Below are 23749 nucleotides of genomic sequence, written 5' to 3'. Positions count from 1 at the left end.
CCGTCATACGGAGTGACAAATCCCAGTCTCGATTCGTGCCAACCCAACAGACACTTTCGGAGATACCTGTAGTGGACCTTTATAGCCACCCAGTTACGTTGTGACGTTTGGTACACCCAAAGCATTCCTACGGTATCCGGGAGTTGCACAATCTCATGGTCTAAGGAAATGATACTTGACATTAGAAAAGCTCTAGCAACCGAACTACACGATCTTGTGCTATGCTTAGGATTGGGTCTTGTCCATCACATCATTCTCCTAATGATGTGATCCCGTTATCAATGACATCCAATGTCCATGGTCAGGAAACCATAACCATCTATTGATCAACGAGCTAGTCAACTAGAGGCTTACTAGGGACATGTTGTGGTCTATGTATTCACACATGTATTACGGTTTCCAGTTAATACAATTATAGCATGAACAACAGACAATTATCATGAACAAGGAAATACAATAATAACCATTTTATTATTGCCTCTAGGGCATATTTCCTATAGTCTCCCACTTGCACTAGAGTCAATAATCTAGTTCACATCACCATGTGATTAACACTCAAAGTTCACTAGAGTCAATAATCTAGTCCACATCACCATGTGATTAACACTCAATGAGTTCTAGGGTTTGATCATGTTATGCTTACGAGAGAGGTTTTAGTCAACGGGTCTGCAACATTCAGATCCGTGTGTGCTTTACAAATCTCTATGTCATCTTTTAGATGTAGCTACCACGTGCTACTTGGAGCTATTCCAAATAACTGCTCTACTATACGAATCCGGTTTACTACTCAGAGTCATCCGGATTAGTGTCAAAGTTTTCATCGACGTAACCCTTTACGACGAACTGTTTTACCACCTCCATAATCGAGAAAATTCCTTAGTCCACTAGATACTAAGGATAAGTTCGACCGCTGTCATGTGATCCATTCCCGGATCACTGTTGTACCCCTTGACTAACTCATGGCAAGGCACACTTCAGGTGCGGTACACAACATATCATACTGTAGAGCCTACGTCTAAAGCATAGGGGACGACCTTCGTCCTTTCTCTCTCTTCTGCCGTGGTCAGGTCTTGAGTCTTACTCAATACTCACACCTTGTAACACAGCCAAGAACTCCTTCTTTGCTGATCTATTTTGAACTCCTTCAAAATCTTGTCACGGTATGTATTCATTTGAAAGTACTATTAAGCGTTTTTGATCTATCCTTATAGATCTTGATGCTCAATGTTCAAGTAGCTTAATCCAGGTTTTCCATTCAAAAACACTTTTCAAATAACCCTGGATGCTTTCCAGAAATTCTACATCATTTCTGATCAACAATATGTTAACAACATATACTCATCAAAAATTCTATAGTGCTCCCACTCACTTCTTTGGAAATACAAGTTTCTCATGAACCTTGTATAAACCCAAAATCTTTGATCATCTCATCAAAGCGTTTATTCCAACTCTGAGATGCTTACTCCAATCCTTAGAAGGATTGCTGGAGCTTTGCATACTTGTTAGCATCTTTCAGGATTGACAAAACCTTCTGGTTGTATCACATACAACCTTTCCTCAAGAAAATCGTCGAGGAAACAATGTTTTGACATCCTATCTGCAAGATTTCATAAATAATGCAGTAACTGCTAATATAAATCTAACAGACTCTTAGCATCGCTACGAGTGAGAAAGTCTCATCGCAGTCAACTCCTTGAACTTTCCGGAAAACATCTTAACGACAAGTCGAGCTTTCTTAATGGTGACACTTACCATCATTGTCTGTCTTCCCTTTAAAATCCATCTGTACCCAACAGCCTTACGACCATCAAGTAGTTCTTTCAAAGTCTATACTTTGTTTTCATACATGGATCCTCTCGGATTTTATGGCCTCAAGCCATTCGTCGGAATCCGGGCCCACCATCGCTTCTCCATAGCTCGTAGGTTCATTGTTGTCTAGCAACATGACTTCCAAGACAGGATTACGTACCACTCTGAAGTAGTACGCATCCTTGTCGTCCTATGAGGTTTGGTAGTGACTTGATCTGAAGTTTCATGATCACTATCATAAGCTTCCACTTCAATTGGTGTAGGTGCCACAGGAACAACTTCCTGTGCCCTGCTACACATTAGTTGAAGTGACGGTTCAATGACCTCATCAAGTCTCCACCATCCTCCCACTCAATTCTTTCGAGAGAAACTTTTCCTCGAGAAAGGACCCGTTTCTAGAAACAATCACTTTTGCTTCCAGATCTGAAATAGGAGGTATACCCAACTGTTTTGGGTATTCTATGAAGATGCATTTATCCGCTTTGGGTTCGAGCATATCAGCCTGAAACTTTTTCACATAAGCGTCGCAGCCCCAAACTTTTAAGAGACGACAGCTTAGGTTTCTCTAAACCATAGTTCATATGGTGTCGTCTCAACGGAATTGCGTGGTGCACTATTTAAAGTGAATGCGGTTATCTCTAATGCCTAACCCATAAACGATAGTTGTAATTCGATAAGAGACATCATGGTATGCACCATATCCAATAGGGTGCAGTTATGATGTTCGGACACACAATCACAATATGGTGTTCCAGGCGGTATTAGTCGTGAAACAATTTCCACAATTTCTTATTTGTGTGCCAAACTCGTAACTCAGATATTCATCTCTATGATCATATCACAGACATTTTATCCTCTTTTCACGACGATCTTCAACTTCACTCTGAAATTACTTGAACCTTTCAATAATTCAGACTTGTGTTTCATCAAGTAAATATTCTCAGCATCTACTCAAATCATCTGTGAAGTAAGAACATAACGATATCCACTGCGTGCCTCAGCACTCATTGGACTGCACACATCAAATGTATTACTTCCAACAAGTTGCTCTCTTGTTCCATCTTACTGAAAACGAGGCCTTTCAGTCATCTTGCCATGTGGTATGATTTGCATGTCTCAAGTGATTCAAAATCAAGTGAGTCCAAATGATCCATCTGTATGGACTTTCTTCATGCGTATATACTAATAGACATGGTTCGCATGTCTCAATCTTTTCAAAAACGAGTGAGTCCAAAGATCCATCAACATGGAGCTTCTTCATGCGTTTTATACCAATATGACTCAAGTGGCAGTGCCACAAGTATGTGGTACTATCATTACTATCTTATATCTTTTGGCATGAACATGTGTATCACTACGATCGAGATTCAATAAACCATTCATTTTAGGTGCAAGACCATTGAAGGTATTATTCAAATAGACAGAGTAACCATTATTCTCCTTTAATGAATAACTGTATTGCGATAAACATAATCCAATCATGTCTATGCTTAGCGCAAACACCAAATAACAATTATTCAAGTTTAACCCCAATCTCGATGGTAGAGGGAGCATGCGATGCTTGATCACATCAAGCTTGGAAACACATATCATCATCTCACATTTAGCTAGTCTCCGTTTATTCCGCAGCTTTTATTTTGAGTTACTAACACTTAGCAACCGAACCGGTATCTAATACCCTGGTGTTACTAGGAGTACTAGTAAAGTACACATTAATATAATGTATATCCAATATACTTCTGTCGACCTTGCCAGCCTTCTCATCTACGAAGTATCTAGGGTAGTTCTGCTTCAGTGACCGTTCCCCTCATTTCAGAAGCACTTAGTCTCGGGTTTGGGTTCAACCTTGGGTTTCTTCACTAGAGCAGCAACTGATTTGCCGTTTCATGAAGTATCCCTCCTTGCCCTTCTAGAAACTAGTGGTTTTACTAACCATCAACAATTGATGCTCCTTCTTGATTTCTACTTTCGCGGTGTCAAACATCGCGAGTTGCTCAAGGATCATCATGTCTATCCCTAATATGTTATAGTTCATCACGAAGCTCTAATAGCTTGGTGGCAGTGACTATGGAGAACCATCACTATCTCATCTGGAAAATTAACTCCCACTCGATTCAAGTGATTGTAGTACTCAGACAATCTGAGCACATGCTCAACGATTGAGCTTTTCTCCCTTAGTTTGCAGGCTTAAGAAACTTGTCAGAGGTCTCATACCTCTTGACGTGGGCACTAGTCTGAAATCCCAATTTCAGTCTTTGGAACATCTCATATGTTCTGCGACGTTTCAAAACCGTCTTTGGTGCCACAATTTTAAACCGTTCAACATTACGCACTGAACTATCACGTAGTCATCAAAACGTGTATGTCAGATGTTTGCAACATCCACAAACGACGCTCGAGGTTCAGCACACTGAGTGGTGCATTAAGGACATAAGCCTTCTGTGCAGCAATGAGGACAATCCTCAGTTTACGGATCCAGTCCGCATAATTGCTACTATCAACTTTCAACTAAATTTTCTCTAGGAACATATCTTAGTAGAACTAAAGCGTAAGCTACGGCATTATTTGCAAAGACCTTTTGACTATGTTCATGATAATTAAGTTCATCTGATTATTTAATGAACTCCCACTTAGATAGACATCCCTCTAGTCATCTAAGTGATACATGATCCGAATCGACTAGGCCGTGTCCGATCATCACGTGAGACGGACTAGTCATCATCGGTGAACATCTCCATGTTGATCGTATCTACTATACGACTCATGTTCGACCTTTCGGTCTCTTGTGTTCTGAGGCCATGTCTGTACATGCTAGGCTCGTCAAGTCAACCTAAGTGTTTTGCTTGTGTTCGGAGGCCATGTCTGTACATGCTAGGCTCGTCAACACCCGTTGTATGCGAACGTTAGAATCTATCACACCCGATCATCACGTGGTGCTTCGAAACAACGAACCTTCGCAACGGTGCACAGTTAGGGGGAACACATCTCTTGAAATTTTAGTGAGGGATCATCTTATTTATGCTACCGTCGTTCTAAGCAAATAAGATGTAAACATGACAAACATCACATGCAAATCATAAACTGACATGATATGGCCAATATCATCTTGCGCCTTTGATCTCCATCTTCGAGGCGCGACATGATCACCTTCGTCACTCGCATGACACCATGATCTCCATCATCGTGTCTTCATGAAGTTGTCTCGCCAACTATTACTTCTACTACTATGGCTAACAGTTAGCAATAAAGTAAAGTAATTACATGGCGTTTTCATTGACACGCAGGTCATACAATAAATTAAGACAACTCCTAAGGCTCCTGCCGGTTGTCATACTCATCGACATGCAAGTCGTGATTCCTATTACAAGAACATGATCAATCTCATACATCACATATATAATTCATCACATCCTTTTGGCCATATCACATCACATAGCATACCCTGCAAAAACAAGTTAGACGTCCTCTAATTGTTGTTGCATGTTTTACGTGGCTGCTATGGGTTTCTAGCAAGAACGTTTCTTACCTACGCAAAAGTCACAACATTGATATGCCAATTGCTATTTACCCTTCATAAGGACACTTTTCATCAAATCTGATCCAACTAAAGTGGGAGAGAAAGACACCCGCTAGCCACCTTATGCATCAAGTGCATGTCAGTCGGTGGAACCTGTCTCACGTAAGAGTACGTGTAAGGTCGGTCCGGGCCACTTCATCCCATAATGCCGCAGAATCAAGATAAGACTAGTAACGGCAAGCAAATTGAACAAATCATCGCCCACAACTACTTTGTGTTCTACTCGTGCATAGAATCTACGCATAGACCTGGCTCATGATGCCACTGAGGGGAACGTAGCAGAAATTCAAAATTTTCCTACGTGTCACCAAGATCAATCTAGGAGATGCTAGCAACGAGAGGGGAGGAGTGCATCTACATACCCTTGTAGATCGCGAGCGGAAGCGTTCAAGAGAACGGGGTTGATGGAGTCGTACTCGTCGTGATCCAAATCACCGATGATCCTAGCGCCGAATGGACGGCACCTCCGCGTTCAACACACGTACGGAGCAGGCACGTCTCCTCCTTCTTGATCCAGCAAGGGGGAAGGAGAAGTTGATGGAGATCCAGCAGCACGACGGCGTGGTGGTGGAAGTAGCGGGATCCCGGCTGGGCTTCGCCAAGCGCAAGCGGGGAGGAAGAGGTGTCACGGGAGGGAGGGAGGCGCCAGGGCTTGGGGTGCTGCTCCCATGCGCCTCCCCACTATATATAGGGGTGGAGGGGGCTGGTTTCTTGCCCTCCAAGTCCATTGGGGCGTTGGCAAAGGTGGGGGAAAGAAATCCCATCATTTCCCTTCCCCACGGATTGTTATCCCCCTTTTTTAGGGATCTTGATCTTATCCCTTCGGGATATGATCTTATTCCTTCTAAGGTGGGATCTTGGTGCGCCTTGACCAGGGGTGTGGGGCCTTGCCCCCACTACCCACGTTCATGTGGGTCCCCCCATGCAGGTGGGCCCCACTTCGGAACTTTCTAGAACCTTCCCGGTACAATACCGAAAAATCCCAAACATTTTCCGGTGGCCAAAATAGGACTTCCCATATATAAATCTTTACCTCCGGACCATTCCGGAACTCCTCGTGATGTCCGAGATCTCATCCAGGACTCCGAACGACTGTCGGATTTCCGCATACTAATATCTCTACAACCCTAGCGTCACCGAACCTTAAGTGTGTAGACCCTACGGGTTCGGGAGACATGCAGACATGACCGAGACGACTTTCCGGTCAATAACCAACAGCGGGATCTGGATACCCATGTTGGCTCCCACATGTTCCACGATGATCTCATCGGATGAACCACGATGTCGAGGATTCAATCAATCCCGTATACAATTCCCTTTGTTAATCGGTACGTTATTTGCCCGAGATTCGATCGTCGGTATCCCAATACCTTGTTCAATCTCGTTACCGGCAAGTCACTTTACTCGTACCATAATGCATGATCCCGTGACCAAACACTTGGTCACATTGAGCTCATTATGATGATGCATTACCGAGTGGGCCCAGAGATACCTCTCCGTCATACGGAGTGACAAATCCCAGTCTCGATTTGTGCCAACCCAACAGACACTTTCGGAGATACCTGTAGTGCACCTTTATAGCCACCCAGTTACGTTGTGACGTTTGGTACACCCAAAGCATTCCTACGGTATCCGGGAGTTGCACAATCTCATGGTCTAAGGAAATGATACTTGACATTAGAAAAGCTCTAGCAAACGAACTACACGATCTTGTGCTATGCTTAGGATTGGGTCTTGTCCATCACATCATTCTCCTAATGATGTGATCCCGTTATCAATGACATCCAATGTCCATGGTCAGGAAACCATAACCATCTATTGATCAACGAGCTAGTCAACTAGAGGCTTACTAGGGACATGTTGTGGTCTATGTATTCACACATGTATTATGGTTTCCAGTTAATACAATTATAGCATGAACAACAGACAATTATCATGAACAAGGAAATACAATAATAACCATTTTATTATTGCCTCTAGGGCATATTTCCAACACTCCTAACACAGCACTCCTGAGAATGCTGAGATCAGGGACACACATGTGACATGCTTCATCCTTAGCATTTATGCACCTACCGATGAAGAGAGCAAAATAGTGTATAGCAGGAAAGTGAATGCTCCCTATAGTGGCTTGCGTTATATCTCTAGATTCCCCTAGAGTTATACTAGCAAGAAAGTCTCTAAATTCAGATTTACGGGGATCAACAGTACTACCCCATTGTGGGAGTTTGCAAGCAGAAGTAAAATCCTCTAGGTCCATGGTATAAGATTTATCATAAAGATCAAACATGACAGAAGGGGAATTACGCGAAGATGAAAACTCAAACCTTATCACAAATGAGCTAGTGAGATCACGATACTGTCGGCATTTGTCTGCCTCAAAGTCCACCAGATCGGTGTTACGCAAATATGCGTTAAATTCTTCTTTGATTCCCGCACGATCCATAAAATTTTCCGAAGGCCACTCACAAGGCTGCAATAGAGCGTCTCTTGGTGGTTCCTCGTCAGCATCACGCATAGCAAGCCTGGGGCCTTGCTTCCTTGAAGAGCCACCTTGGAACATCTTCCTAAGCAGAGTGTTTTCTCTGAAAAATTTCTCAAATATTTAGTAACTTCAAACAAAAGTGAACCAACTTCAATAAAATTGATAGCAACTACTCCTACAAGTGCCTGGAGCCTATATCAAGCATTAGAACTACTTGGAAGCATATACATTTGTCATGCAAGCTCAAGAACATGGTCACCTAAGCAGCACAAATTTGCAATGAATAGAGCACTAGAGCAAAAACTAATTGGACCAATGGAGGAGTCACATACCAAGGAACAATCTCCCCAAGCAGTTTTGTGAGAGTTGATTTGAGCAAGGAGATCGAAAATCACAGCAACGGGGGCTGGAACTCGTGCTTGAGTTGGTTTTTCATGTTTATGGGAGGAAGAAGAAGAAGATGGGTGCTGGAATAAGTGGAGGAGGGCCACCGTGGGCCCACGAGGCAGGGGGCGCGCCCTGGGGGGTAGGGCCTGCCCTCCACCCTCGTGGCTAGGTGGCAGCTCCCCCCGCGGTAATTTTTGCACAGTAAATCCTCAAATATTCCCGAAAAAATAATATTAAATAGGCATGGCATTCTGAGGACTTTTATTTTCGGGATATTTTTATATTGCATGGATAAATCAGGAAACAGACAGATAAATACTATTTTTACTTTGTTTCAACTAAATAACAGAAAGTATTAAGAGGGTACAGAAGGTTGCGCCTTCTAGTTTCATCCGTCTCATGGTCATCAAAAGGAATCCGCTAACAAGGTTGATCAGGTCTTGTTAACAAACTCATTTCGATTAACATGGAACCGGAGAAATTTTGAATAACACTATGTTACCTCAACGGGGATATGCACATCCCCTATAATAAGTATATCATATTTCTTCTTGACAGTAGGAAGAGGAAATTCAAAATCTCCAAAAATAATCGATGGAATTTTTCCAATAGAATTGATACTGTGGACTTGAGGTTGTTTCCTCGGAAAGTGTACCGTATGCTCATTACCATTAACGTGAAAAGTGACATTGCCTTTGTTGCAATCAATAACAGCACCTGCAGTATTCAAAAAGGGTCTTCCAAGAATAATAGACATACTATCGTCCTCGGGAATATCAAGAATAACAAAGCCCGTTAAAATAGTAACGTTTGCAACCACAACAGGCACATCCTCACAAATACCAACAGGTATAGTAGTTGATTTATCAGCCATTTGCAAAGATATTTCAGTAGGTGCCAAATTATTCAAATCAAGTCTATGGTATAAAGAGAGAGGTATAACACTAACACCGTCTCCAAGATCACATAAAGCAGTTTTAACATAATTTCCTTTAATGGAGCATGGTATAGTAGGTACTCCTGGATCTCCAAGTTTCTTTGGTATTCCACCCTTAAATGTATAATTAGCAAGCATGGAGGAAATTTTAGTTTCCGGTATCTTTCTCTTATTGGTAATGATATCCTTCATGTACTTAGCATAAGGATTTGTTTTGAGCACATCAGTTAATCGCATACGCAAAAAGATAGGTCTAATCATTTCAGCAAAGCGCTCAAAATCCTCATCATCCTTTTTCTTGGATGGTTTGGGAGGAAAAGGCATGGGATTCTGAACCCATGGTTCTCTTTCTTTACCATGTTTCCTAGCAACAAAGTCTCTCTTATCATAACGTTGATTCTTTGATTGTGCGTTATCAAGATCAACAGCAGGCTCAACTTCTACATCATTATCATTGCTAGGTTGAGCATCATCATGAACATCATCATTATTATTTTCTCTAGGTTCATGTTCACTACCAGAATGTGTTTTAGCATCAGAAATAGATATATCATTTGGATTCTCAGATGATTCAGCAATAGGTTCGCTAGAAGTTTGCAAAGTCCTATGATTTTTCTTTTTCTTCCTTTTAGAAGAACTAGGCATATCAGTATTATTTCTCTGAGAATCTTGCTCAATTCTCTTAGGGTGGCCTTCAGGATACAAAGGTTCCTGAGTCATTCTACCAGTTCTAGTAGCCACTCTAACAGCGTAATCATTTTTCTTACTATTCATTTCATTGAGCAAATCATTTTGAGCCTTAAGTACTTGTTCTACTTGAGTGGTAACCATAGAAGCATGTTTGCTAATGAGTTTAAGTTCACATCTAACATTAGCCATAGAATCACCCAAGTGTTTAATCATATAGGAATTTTGTTTCAATTGTCTACCAAAATAAGCATTGAAGTCCTCTTGCTTAAACATAAAGTTATCAAACTCATCCAAGCACTGACTAGCAATTTTAGTAAGAGGGACTTCAGCTCTATCATATCTATAAAGAGAATTTACCTTTACTACCTGTGTCGGGTTATCGGGATCAGGGGGTTCTTCAATAGGTAATGGATCAAGATCATATGTTTCCTCAACAGGCGGTAAATTAAGACCGTGTATTTCTTTAATAGGAGGTAAATTCTTAACATCTTCAGATTTAATACCTTTTTCTTTCATAGATTTCTTTGCCTCTTGCATATCTTCAGGACTGAGAAATAGAACACCTCTCTTCTTCGGAGTTGGTTTAGGAATAGGATCAGGAATTGGCTTAGGAAGTGTCCAATTATTTTCATTTGTCAACATATTATTCAATAGAATTTCAGCTTCATCCGGTGTTCTTTCCCTAAAAAGAGAACCAGCACAACTATCCAGGTAATCTTTGGAAGCATCGGTTAGTCCATTATAAAAGATATCAAGTATTTCATTTTTCTTAAGAGGATGATCAGGCAAAGCATTAAATAACTTGAGAAGCCTCCCCCAAGCTTGTGGGAGACTCTCTTCTTCAATTTGCACAAAATTGTATATTTTCTTTAAAGCAACTTGTTTCTTATGAGCAGGGAAATACTTAGCAGAAAAGTAATAAATCATATCCTGGGGACTACGCACACAACCAGGATCTAGAGAATTAAACCATATCTTAGCATCACCCTTTAATGAGAACGAAAATATTTTAAGGATATAAAAGTAGCGAGATATCTCATCATTAGTGAACGGGGTGGCTATATCATTTAATTTAGTAAGATGTGCCACAACAGTTTCAGATTCATAACCATGAAAAGGATCAGATTCTACCAAAGTAATTATACCAGGGTCAACAGAGAATTCATATTCCTTATCGGGAACACAAATAGGTGAAGTAGCAAAAGCAGGGTCAGGTTTAATTCTATCTCTAAGAGACTCTCTACCCCATTTAATTAATAACCTATTGAGTTCACATCTATCTCTGCAAGCTAGAATAGCTAAAGAAGATTGGTTATCAAAAAGATAACCCTCAGGAATAACAGGCATATCTTCATCATCACTTTCATCAATATAATCAGTTTCAATAATTTCTTTCTCTCTAGCCCTAGCAATTTGTTCATCAAGAAATTCACTAAGTGGCACAGTAGTATCACGCATAGAAGTAGTTTCATCATAAGTATCATGCATAGCAGAAGTGGCATCATCAATAACATGCGACATATCAGAACGAATAGCAGAAGCAGCTTTAGGTGTCGCAAGCTTACTCATAACAGAAGGTGAATCAAGTGCAGAGCTAGATGGCAGTTCCTTACCTCCCCTCGTAGTTGAGGGATAAATCTTTGTCTTAGCGTCTTTCAAATTCTTCATAGTGTCCAGCAGATATAAATCCCAAGTGACTCAAAGAATAGAGCTATGCTCGCCGGCAACGGCGCCAGAAAAAGGTCTTGATAACCCACAAGTATAGGGGATCGCAATAGTTATCGACGGTAGAGTATTCAACCCAAATTTATTGATTCGACACAAGGGGAGCCAAAGAATATTCTCAAGTATTAGCAACTGAGTTGTCAATTCAGCCACACCTGGATAACTTAATATCTGCAGCAAAGTATTTAGTAGCAAAGTAGTATGATAGTAGTGGTAACGGTAACAAAAGAGTAATGAAAGCAAAAGTGATATTTTTGGTATTTTGTAGTGATTGTGACAATAGCAGCGGGAAAGTAAATAAGCGTAAACCAGTAGATGGAAAGCTCGTAGGCATCAGATCAGTGATGGATAATTATGCCGGATGCGGTTCATCATGTAACAGTCATAACATAGGGTGACACAGAACTAGCTCCAATTCATCAATGTAATGTAGGCATGTATTCCGTAAATAGTCATACGTGCTTATGGAAAAGAACTTGCATGACATCTTTTGTCCTAGCCTCCCGTGGCAGCGGGGTCCTAATGGAAACTAAGGGATATTAAGGCCTCCTTTTAATAGAGAACCGGAACAAAGCATTAGCACATAGTGAATACATGAACTCCTCAAACTATGGTCATCACCGAGAAGTATCCCGATTATTGTCACTTCGGGGTTGTCGGATCATAACACATAATAGGTGACTATAGACTTGCAAGATAGGATCAAGAACACACATATATTCATGAAAACATAATAGGTTCAGATCTGAAATCATGGCACTCGGGCCCTAGTGACAAGCATTAAGCATAGCAAAGTCATAGCAACATCAATCTCAGAACATAGTGGATACTAGGGATCAAACCCTAACAAAACTAACTCGATTACATGGTAAATCTCATCCAACCCATCACTGTCCAGCAAGCCTACGATGGAATTACTCAGGCACGGCGGTGAGCATCATGAAATTGGTGATGGAGGATGGTTGATGATGACGACGGCGTCGAATCCCCCTCTCCGGAGCCCCGAACGGACTCCAGATCAGCCCTCCCGAGAGGTTTTAGGGCTTGGCGGCGGCTCCGTATCGTAAAACGCGATGAACTCTTCTCTCTTATTTTTTCTCTCCGAAACCCAATATATAGAGTTGGAATTGGCGTAGGAGGGTCTCCAGGGGGGCCACGAGGTAGGGGGCGCGCCCAGGGGGGAGGGCGCGCCCCCCACCCTCGTGGACAGGGTGTGGGCCCCCTGGTCTTTATCTTTGGCGAGGATTTTTTATTATTTATTCTAAGACGTTTCGTGGAGTTTCAGGACATTCCGAGAACTTCTGTTTTCTGCACATAAAACAACATCATGGCAATTCTGCTGAAAACAGCGTCAGTCCGGGTAGGTTCCATTCAAATTAGAGTCCAAAACAAGGGCAAAAGTGTTTGGAAAAGTAGATACGACGGAGACGTATCACCACGCAACATCACCGGCATTACCCGCTCAATCCATATGTGCCAATCATTGTCTACCAAATATCTTCAATTTATCAAGACTCGCTCCCCTCTTTAGATTCGCTGCATACCCATCGAGGAACATCAACTGCATTTTCACCACAAGATAATTTCCCTCATAGCTGGCCTTCCAAGATTGAACCATGCCTTTGGCTTTGTCTAGTTCTGCTTTCCTTTCGGTTCTTTCATGTTTTGTAACGGCCTATCCAATAGCGCCTCCAGATTGACTCTAGCCTTAGTATTATCCTTTGACTTACCATCTATGCCGAACAATTTACCAAAAAGTGCCTGGGCGATATTCTTCTCAGTGTGCATCACGTCGATGTTGTGTGGGCAAAGGAGGTCTTTGAAGTAAGGCAGATCCCATAAGCATGTCTTGTGAGTCCAGGCGTGCTTAGAATTATACCCCTTGAAGTACCCTAGACGCTCTGGATCTGGCTCAAGAGCGTCTAACTGATCCAAGTTCTGTTGGCCTGTCAACGCAGGTGGTGCAGAGATTTTGACAGCTCTACCTCTCATGAAGTTCTTCTTGTCTTTCCTGAACTTATGACGAGGATCCAGGAACTGTCTATGCATGTCGAAGCAAGAAAACTTGCGACCGGCCTGAAGCCAATGAAACTCAAGAGCTCCCTTGCATGTGGGGCACGGGAACCTTCCATGCACACACCAGCCAACGAATAGCGCATACGCCGGCAAGTCATGCGTCGAGTACATGTACCAGACACGCATTATGAAGTTCTGTTTGCTATAGGCGTCGTATGTCTTGAACCCATTATCCCAGGCTTCTTGCAACTCGTCCTTAAGCGTCTGCATGTACACATTCATATTTCCCCCGGATAGTTGGGCCCTGGAATTATCAACGTCAGGAAAATGTTCTTTCTTTGCACAATCTGTCTGGGGGGGAGATTGAGTGGAAAGACAAATACGGGCCAACAACTGTATTGAGCTAGCGTCAGACCAAACACACTGAACCCATCCGTGCTGATGCCGACTCGAGGATGCCTCGGATTTGCCGCTTTGTCAGCATGTAATTCATCAAACTTTTTCCACGCAACACCATCCGACGTGTGTACAATCATCAGATTCCTATCTGCATCTAGTTCGGTTCTTTTGCCCATTTTGTGCCATGTCATCTGTCTGGCCGTCTCTTCGACCATGAAAAGACGTTGATTTCTTGGTACTATTGGCATACACCGAAGAACACTAACGGGGATTTTGGTCTGTGTATTCTCACCCATACCGTTGTCTACCACAACATACCTGGAAGACTTGCAAATGGGACAATAGTTCAAGTCCGCATAGACAAGCCTAAATAAGGCACATCCTTTCTCACAGGCATGTATCTTCTCATAAGGCATCTTCAGTGCACGGAGGATTTTGTCCGACTGGTATAGGTTTGCAGGCATTACATGGCCTTTGGGTAGAAAGCGTCCAAATACTGTCATCATTGCGTCGTAGCATTCTCTGCCCAAGTTGAACTGAGCCTTCAGAGCCATTACTTGTGAGATGGCATCCAACTGACAAAGCTTGGTGTGCTCATGGAGCGGACATTTTGAAGACTCCAACATTTCATTGAAGGCCTTTGCAGATTCCTCCATCTCCTCTTCCGAATCCCGAGCATCATCGAAGTCTTGCACCATGTTTTCCATCCCAGTACCATGCTCGTCGGTGCGACGACGATCCACCTCAGCTCGGTCACGTTTGGCAGACTCACCATGATATGTCCACACCGTATAATCGGGCGTAAAACCACTCTTCTGCAGGTGTTTGCCCATTTCAGCCTCTGTCCTCTTCTCCCAATTGCCGCACGGTAAACAGGGGCACCAGGTTTTCCTTTGGCCTTGCAAATGCGGCTTGCACAAACCCCTTGATTTTTGTGAACCATTCAGTGCTCCTTTTGTTCTGACCAGTGTGACCGGTGTACATCCACGCACGATCACTCATCTTGACTTTCAGAGCTACTAGACACACAACAAATATATATATGTATAATTCACCATGTATATATTCATCAGTTGATCTACTTTGTCAATTTTATTACGTCCATGCAACCTACACTCTAATAGGTAATGATAGGTCCTAATCCCACCCGAGTATGTGTAGATTGGGTTCATTTTCCCATGCTATGCTCCGGATCCGACGCAAAATTTCGGCAGCACCTCCCCGCTGTTCTCCTGATACACGTCTCTGCAATAAACAGAGAGGATGTGTACCCGGAGAACAATAGGGGAGGCACTGATGAAATTTATGTGTCGGATCCGGAGCAAAGCATATGGGAAAACGAACCAAATCTACACATACTCGGGCTGTCCATGGATAGCGTTGGACAATTCGAAAGAATCACGGTTATAAATATGCAAATGCATGCATATTTATAACTATAACGCTTTCAAACGGGAGACACATATTGGTTACGCATACTGATGATTCAAGACACATATATAGCTAGCTATCAAGTTTCATCGGCACGAACACCGGAACAAAGCAAATGATTAAGGGGGAAGGAGGACATGTCATTTGTGCTCACCCACGAACGAAGGGGCAGAGCTCATCAAACGCACGGGGAGGTCGTCGAACACCAAACCTCGCAGCTATGAAATAACTGCACATTTAAATCTACCCGATCAACACAATTATATATGATGTTTTTAATAACAAAATCGAAAAATATATGACCTAACTCATAATTCACAAATATATGACCCCGTCGGCCTCTGGAAGGCCAAAGAGCACCTTTTCGGGAGGTGTCGGGGGTCGGGGTGTCGTGTCGGATTCGGGGTGCCGTGTCGGGGTCGGGGTGCTGTTTCGGGGTCGGGGTGTCTTGTCGGGGTCGGGGTGTCGGGGTGTCGTGTCGGGGTCGGGGTGTCGGGGTCAGGGGGTCGGGGTGTGGTGTCGGGGTCAGGGTGTTGGGGTCAGGTGGTCAGGGGGTCGGGGTGTGGTGTCGGGGTCAGGGGGTTGGGGTGTTTCCTTCTATCCTTCTTCTTCTTTCCTTCTCTTCTTCTTCTTCTTCTTCTTCTTCTTCTTCTTCTTCTTCTTCTTCTTTCCTTTCTTCTTGTTCTTCTTTCCTTCTCTTCTTCTTCCCCTTCTACATTTTCTTCTTTTCTTCTTCTTCTTTTTTCATCTTTTTTGTACTTCTTTTAATAATATAACTAATTATCTAAAACCCATGCACTAAATCTAACACTAACACATATTTAGCACTAAATCTAACACTAACACTAACACATATCTAGCACTAACTAAATCTAACACAAACAATTAAACAAAAAAAAAGAAAAAAGAAAAAAATAACTCACCGGAGCTCAGGGGGGTGGAGGTGGCGACGGGGGCGGCGGGCGGCAGGGTGGCCGTGGCGATGGGGCTGGCAGGGCTCCGGGGCGGTGGAGCTCGGGGGGGCGTTGAGCGGCGGCGCCGAGCCGGCAGGGAGGCAGGGGCGATGGGGCCGCGGTGGCGCCGGGGTGGTGGGCGGGTGTTGGGGACGGCGGGGCGCCGGGGCAGTGGGACGGTCGGACGCCGACGTGGTGGGGCGCCGGGGCGGCGGGAGGGTGGGTCGACTGGGCGTCGGCGGGTGGGGGGCGGCGGGGTGGTGGGGCGACGAGGCAAGCTGCTGCGGGTGGCGGGGGCGGTGGCGAGGGCGGCGGCGGCTGGGGGGCGGCGCCGGGCGGCGGGGCGGCGGTGGGTGGATCTGGTCGTTGGGGAGGAGAGAAGGAGAGAAACAGAGAGGAAGGGGCGGTGGGGGGCTCGGCCGTTAGTTAGGTTAGTTAGGTTAGGTCTTTTCCGTCCGCCCTCCTTTGCCATCCGCTATTTTTCTCTCTTTGTCGTCCGCTAGCAGATGACAAAGAGGGGAGCCGTTAAGTTTTTCTAATCAGCTCGTTAGTGGGGTCACCTCTCTCTTTGCCGTCAGCCAGCTGACAGCAAATAATCTTTGCCGTCAGCTAGCGGACGACAAAGAACTGGCTGATGGCAAAATCCTTCTTTGCCATCAGCCAGTTCTTTGTCGTCCGTTTTTTGTAAGCGGACGGCAAAGACCTTCTTTGCCGTCAGCTAGCAGACGGCAAAGAACTGGCAGACGGCAAATAAGCTAATTCCAGTAGTGATCAGTCGAATCTTCATGTGGTCAAAATGGGAAAGGGGTATAGTCTCACTAAAAGGGGATTTTTGAATAAGATCAGAAGATAAGAGAGGTAAAAGATCCTTTTGAAAAGAAAGTTGTACAGAAAAAATCTTTTCCTATGGGCTTGCCAGTTTCTAGGGGTCACGTCCTACAGTCAACATGTGCTCTGATACCATCTTGTAGCGACCCGACCTCAGACGGTCAAGTCTCTGTGCTTAAGTGTCATCCCTGGATCGGTATGCTGACACACACGGTACTCGAGGATTTATAACAAAGGTAAATCACATGTATAAAGTAACGTAAATACTATTACCTCAATCCAAATAGCAGAAGTAACAACAAGGTTGTGGATTCCCATCAACACCAACGGCTAAGTTGAGTGTAGAAATCGTAACCCTAACGTATCAGTTACTCGTCGTAAGATTCCTGCAACATGAGACGTTGCAGCCATGTAGGTCAGTACATTGAATGTACTGGCAAATTCACACCATAGGACAATGATGAATAATAGCTATCACTACATGCATATTTGGCTTGTGGAAAGCTCTAAGTTTATTTTGGCATAAAGCCAATTTTTCCCTACCACAGAGGAATAAATTTTATTTAACTACAAAGTTTGTTGAAAAATATTGAGAAGGTTCCTCCAACTCAATCCCAAAATAATAGTTATCAACCCAACAAATTAATTAAGAGTGACGAGATCAAATCAATAATTCAAGTACCAGATACTCAAGATGTCCATAACCGGGGACACGGCTAATCATGATTAGTTTGTACACTCTGCAGAGGTTTGCGCACTTTTCCCCACAAGACTCGATCTCCTCCGTTGGATTTCTTGCACTTCATGGTGTTTGTGAAACAGATGACCGAGACACAGTCTTTCAGAAGCATTACCTCTAACCCCGGGTAGACAGTACCAACCTACATCCCCTACATATGCTAGTCTACCACTGGAAGAGGTCATGCAACATACTCAACTATGCTAGAGCCCATAATAGCTTGTGGCTGCAGACGGAAGTTTCTAGCATGATTAATCTTATGATCCCTTTGAGCCTGGGTGGCGAACCATAGGATGATCACACGGGTTCCCCGGGATCTCCTAGGACAACACTGGTATGTCCCCAGGTGTCCGGGCAAGTCCATTGGTATATCCCCAGGGTGCCCCTACCAATCCACCCAGATGTGTATTAAATCAGCCACCTTAAGTTAAACCTTAGTTAACAATAATCTCTCACATATTTCATGAATTCTCTCAAACCAATCCATGTCTACGAGCATAGCATAGCAGTATAACCATAACGTAGTAGTAACTCCTAGGGTTTGAATGCAGGACAATAGGTTCCTAGCTCATCAACTACTTCCCAATACCCACATGTTATCAATCCTACTCATGCAATGTTTGAGGGTGAAACTAATGCATAAAAACCGGGTATGAAAGGGGATATGATCAAAGTGTGAACTTGCCTTGTACTGTTGATGAAGATGATTCACACTCATAACTTCTGATATTTCTACTCGTCACACTCTAGTCAATCTATCGTGAGCAAGCAATAGTAACCACACATAAGCAATCACTCAAAAGAATCGAAGAAAAGATCTCGGAAAACTTCGAAAACAGGCAAATAACTCTTGCAACAGGAAACAATTTCTAACAGTACCAAAATTGGGTAAATTTGGCCTTGTCAGAAAGTTTAGGTCAAGAGCTTCGCTTTGCAAAAAGAATCAACTCAAACGAAGTTATAAAACTGGAGTTACGATCAAACGCAGTTCAACTACAAGTATGTTGAAATTCAAATTTTATAACTTTCAAAAACATGTTTAAGTTGATTACCTAGATAGAGGAGATCATAACAAAGAAGTGGGTGTTGGTTTCGTTGAATTTGGACAAACGGTGTAAAAGTTGTTTCCGTTTGAAGATCAGGGGCTAAACTGTAAATAAAATAATCATAGATAGGTCCCTTCCCGAAAATGAAAGAAAAAAAGAAAAGACTATCGAGCGAACGCTCGCTAACAAAAACTAATCTAACGAATACGTTCGCTGTGAAGACCTAACCAGCGAACGTTCACTGAATAGGACTAATTTAAAAAGAAACCCGATCTAAGAAAATAAAACTGAACTAATAAAAAATCGGACGGATCTAGCGGTTTTACCGGTTCAGGAAAAATAAACCGGCGGCGGCTACTCCGGCGAGATGGCGCGGGGCTCCGGCGATGGCGCTCGGCGGTGGCTTCACACACTAGGGGGCAAGGCGCGGTCGGCGGTGGCTTCGGGTGAGGGCGGCGACATGCACGGCGGGGCAAGGCGCGAAGCGGCGGCGCTGGGTTGCGGCTCCGGGCGGTGGTGGAGATGCAGCAGCGAACAGCGGCGATGCGTGAGGCGGCGGCGGGGCTGAGGAGGAGGAGGGCGGCGGGGGCGACGGGGTCGACCTTATAAAGGGTGAGGGGAGGAGGTGGCATGGTGGAGGGTGCGGCCGATGGCGAGGCGGCGCCGGACTACGGGAGGATTCCCAGCGGGGACGACGGGCGAGGCGGCGCAGCGCTGGGCCGGCTGGCTGGGCTTCGGCCCAGTTAGCCCGGTCCGGAGAAGAAGTTTTTTTAAATACAGACAGATAAAGAAATAAAATAAAAGAGATAAAAACAAAATATAATATAGGCATATTACATATCAAAATTTTCAGAAAAAGATTTTCTACAAGATGAACATTTTTCTAGCGTCAAATAAAATCCACAAAAATTCAAATAAAGCAAACAGTGCTACTATTCTAATAAAATCTAATAAAAATCATTTAAAAACCAAAATGATTTCAAATTGATTTCTCTCCAATTTTCTAATGTAGGGAATCATTTTACCCTAATTTCCATATATTTTATTTTTCGAGAAAAATAATTTGAATAAAACTGAAATAACTGCAAATTGAAAATAATTTCAAAAGGGATCTTGAATTTAATTCTTTTAAAACTTCCAACTCATATTTCATAGGTGTTGAAGAAGTCATTTTATCTTCTCTCATGAAAATCATTGAGTCGCTTAAAGTTTTTGATTTGGAAAATATTTCCAAATAAAATTCAAATATTTTCAAATCCCTTTTCATTTATTTAAAATGGAAGAAGTCACGTTATCTTCTCTCCAGGGTTTTGTGATGAAAATAATTTGAATTCAAGGAGATCATAAAAGCAAGGTGAAAGTTTTGGGAATGTCATTTTATTCCCTTCTCATTTAACTTTTGAAAAGTTTCAAATTTCACTCAATTTCAGCAACCACACCACTATCAAACAATCAATCAAATCTATTTATTTAATATAACATTCCAAAATTTAGAATCTTTTTTATGTTACACTTGCGTCAGCCTCCAGTATGCATAAATGTCCTCGGGCAAGATGAGGTAGGTGCCTGAAAATATGTTAAACAAAGAGGGCGCAGGCAAGGTAATAATCTCATAGTGAGTTTTATCAAATATCAAATTGTACTTAAGCATCTTCTTCTTATTTTTAACAATAAATTCATGTGCTACCATACTCTTATAATCTAGAAAAACAGGGGGCAGCAACTTTTCCTCTTTCTCATAATGCCTAATAGGTATCTCAAAGTGTGCAGCATGGCGTGAAGCAAAGATGCCTCCGAAGATGGGGTCCTTTGTACAGTTTAGACTTAATCGTTTAGCAACAATTGCGCCCAACATGAAAGTTGTATCACGAAACAAAGCATGGTGCAAAATGACAAGATCAGGAGCACTAAGATTTCCACTGTTCCCGTGACCAATTAAGCATCTACTAGCAAATATCACAAAGTAACATAGAACAGGAAAATGTATAGTAGTAATTCTTGCATCGGAAACTTTCCTCGTTTCCCCTACAGCAATTTTATTAGTAAAGTCCTCTACATCACTACGGTGTGGTTCCTCGATGCTGCCCACAAAGGGTATCTTGCAGACCCGACAAAAATCATGGAGTGACATCTCCTTAAACTCATCATATAAATAAAAATCTACCAAAAGTGGTGATCTCCTAGCATGGAAAGGAAAATTTTGCACAAAAATATTAGTGAGTAGCAGATACTGTTCGAGCTGGTCGTGGAGGAAGTGGGTGAGGCCTGCATTCTCAGCCAAGTAATAAAAATCATCATAATTTCCGACGGCTCTCAAGAACTCATCACAAGGCCATTCACACGGACGAACTTTTGCGGTGCGAGGAAGATTATATTTGGGCTTCTTATCTTCTTCACTTTGCTTACCCTTCGAGCTTCGGCTCGAGGAGCCTCTCAACAATCTCTTCAACATTTTCTCCCTCTGAAAATTTCTAAAATTTTTAGTGACTCAAAATAAAAGTGAACAGAACTCAACAAGATTGATAGCAACTACTCCCACAAGTGCCTATAGACTAAATCATCCATTAAAACTACTTTGGGACAAATAAATTTGACATGCAAGCTCAAGAACAGGGTCACCTAGGCAGCAAAAATTTGCAGTAAATAAAGCACTAGAACAAGAACTAATTGGACCATTGGAGGAGTCACATACCGAAGAACAATCCCCCAAAGCAGTTTTGTGAATGAAGCTTTGAGCAAGGAGATCGAAAATGGCAGCAAGATGAGGTAGAACACGGGTTTGAGCTATGGGAGGATTTTTTCTGGAGGAAGAAGGAGTGTGTGGTGCAGGAATAAGTGGAGAGGGGCCACGTGGGGCCCACGAGGCAGGGGGCGTGCCCCAGGGCCCTCGTGGCCATGTGGTGGCCCCCTCTGCTGTGTTCGCAGTGCCAGACATTCTTAAATATTCTACAAAAAATCATATTTCATTTTCGGGACATTTGGAGAATTTTTATTTTCGGGGTATTTTTTATTACAAGGATAATTCAGAAAACAGACAGAAAATACTATTTTTTTTCTCTATTTAATCTAAATAACAGAAAGTAAAAGGAGGGTATAGAGAGTTGTGCTTTCTAACTTCATCCGCCTCATGCTCATCAAAAGGAATCCACTAACAAGGTTGATCAAGTCTTGTTAACAAACTCATTCTGAATCGCATGAAACCGGAGAATTTTCGAATAGCACTAGGATACCTCAACGTGGATATGCACGTCCCCAACAATAAGAATATCATATTTCTTCTTGACAGTAGGAAGAGGAAATTCAAAACCTCCAATAGTAATTGTTGGGATTTTCCAATAGAATTGATAATGTGGACTTGAGGTTGTTTCCTCGGAAATTATACCATATGCTCATTACCATTAACATGAAAAGTGACATTGCCTTTGTTGCAATCAATAACAGCCCCTGCAGTATTCAAAAAGGGTCTACCAAGGATAATCGACATACTATCGTCCTCGGTCTATCAATAATAACAAAGCCCGTTAAAATAGTAACGTTTGCAACCACAACATGCACATCCTCACAAATACAGATAGGTATAGCAGTTGATTTATCGGCCATTTGCAAAGATATTTCAGTAGGTGTCAACTTATTTAAATGAAGTCTATGATATACAGAGAGAGGCATAACACTAACACCGGCTCCAAGATCACATAAAGCAGTTTTAACATAGTTTCTTTTAGGGATTTTTATTTATGTGCCCCCTCGTTCCTTAGCTCTACTCATTCATCCCCACTCTGTTAACTTTTGCTCACTTTTCCCCATTCCTTGCCCAAAACCCTCAGAACAGGTTGTAACGGACATTGTTGTCGGGTCAATGCCTTTGACCGTTAACACTGACGAGTGGGGCCGCGTATACGTGGGCACATGCAAGACCGTGGTCGTGGGGTAGCACGTGTCCATGGACATACCCGAAACGTCCCATCATATAAAGAGGGGCAACCACCTCCATCGCCCCTACCATTTTCCCCCAAATCCCCTCCCTGCCGCATCGTCTTCCTCTCACCCACCGGTGTCGTCTCGCCCTCCTCCACTGCCTCGACCGCACCGTCTCGCTCTCCCCCACGGCATCCTCGTCCTCACCTTCATTGCCTTCACCCAGAGATGGCCGAAGCCCATCGCGACGCCGGCGCAGTGGCCGGAGATGTGGTCGAGCAGCAGGGCCCGATGACCGCGTATGTTGGCGGCGTCCATGGCGGTGCGCGGAAACTCGCAATCGATGCGGATGTGGAGAAGAAGGTGGTGGGCTCCGCCTCAGCGCTACAAAAGGTGATGGCATGGAGTGGCGCAGTCAATCCCGATACCCCCCACGCGCAGCCTGGCGAGGAGCAGGAGGTATTCGCACTTGCTTTGCTCTAGGATATTAGCTTGTAGAGTTAGTTGGATTGGTTAGATTGTGGATTCATACCGTAGTTCAGATGGTTAGAGTAGTTGGTTTGACGGATGGGCCGGGGTTTTCTGTATTGGGGGGATGGGGGTTTTTGTACTAGGGTTTGTTGGATAAATTCATTGCAAAAATGCTAGATAGATCTATTTATTAGATGTGCTTCAATGCTACACAGATGTATGCTTATTATATTTGTTTTTAATGCTCACAGATTGGGGTTTTTAATGCTACAAACATGTATGCTTATTAGATTGGGAGATTGGTTCCCTATTAGATTTGTTTTTGGATGCTACTCAGATTG

This window comes from Aegilops tauschii, chromosome 6, assembly GCF_002575655.3.
Source record: "Aegilops tauschii subsp. strangulata cultivar AL8/78 chromosome 6, Aet v6.0, whole genome shotgun sequence".
Classification (NCBI taxonomy): Eukaryota; Viridiplantae; Streptophyta; class Magnoliopsida; order Poales; family Poaceae; genus Aegilops; species Aegilops tauschii.
This window is presented reverse-complemented; position numbering follows the sequence as displayed.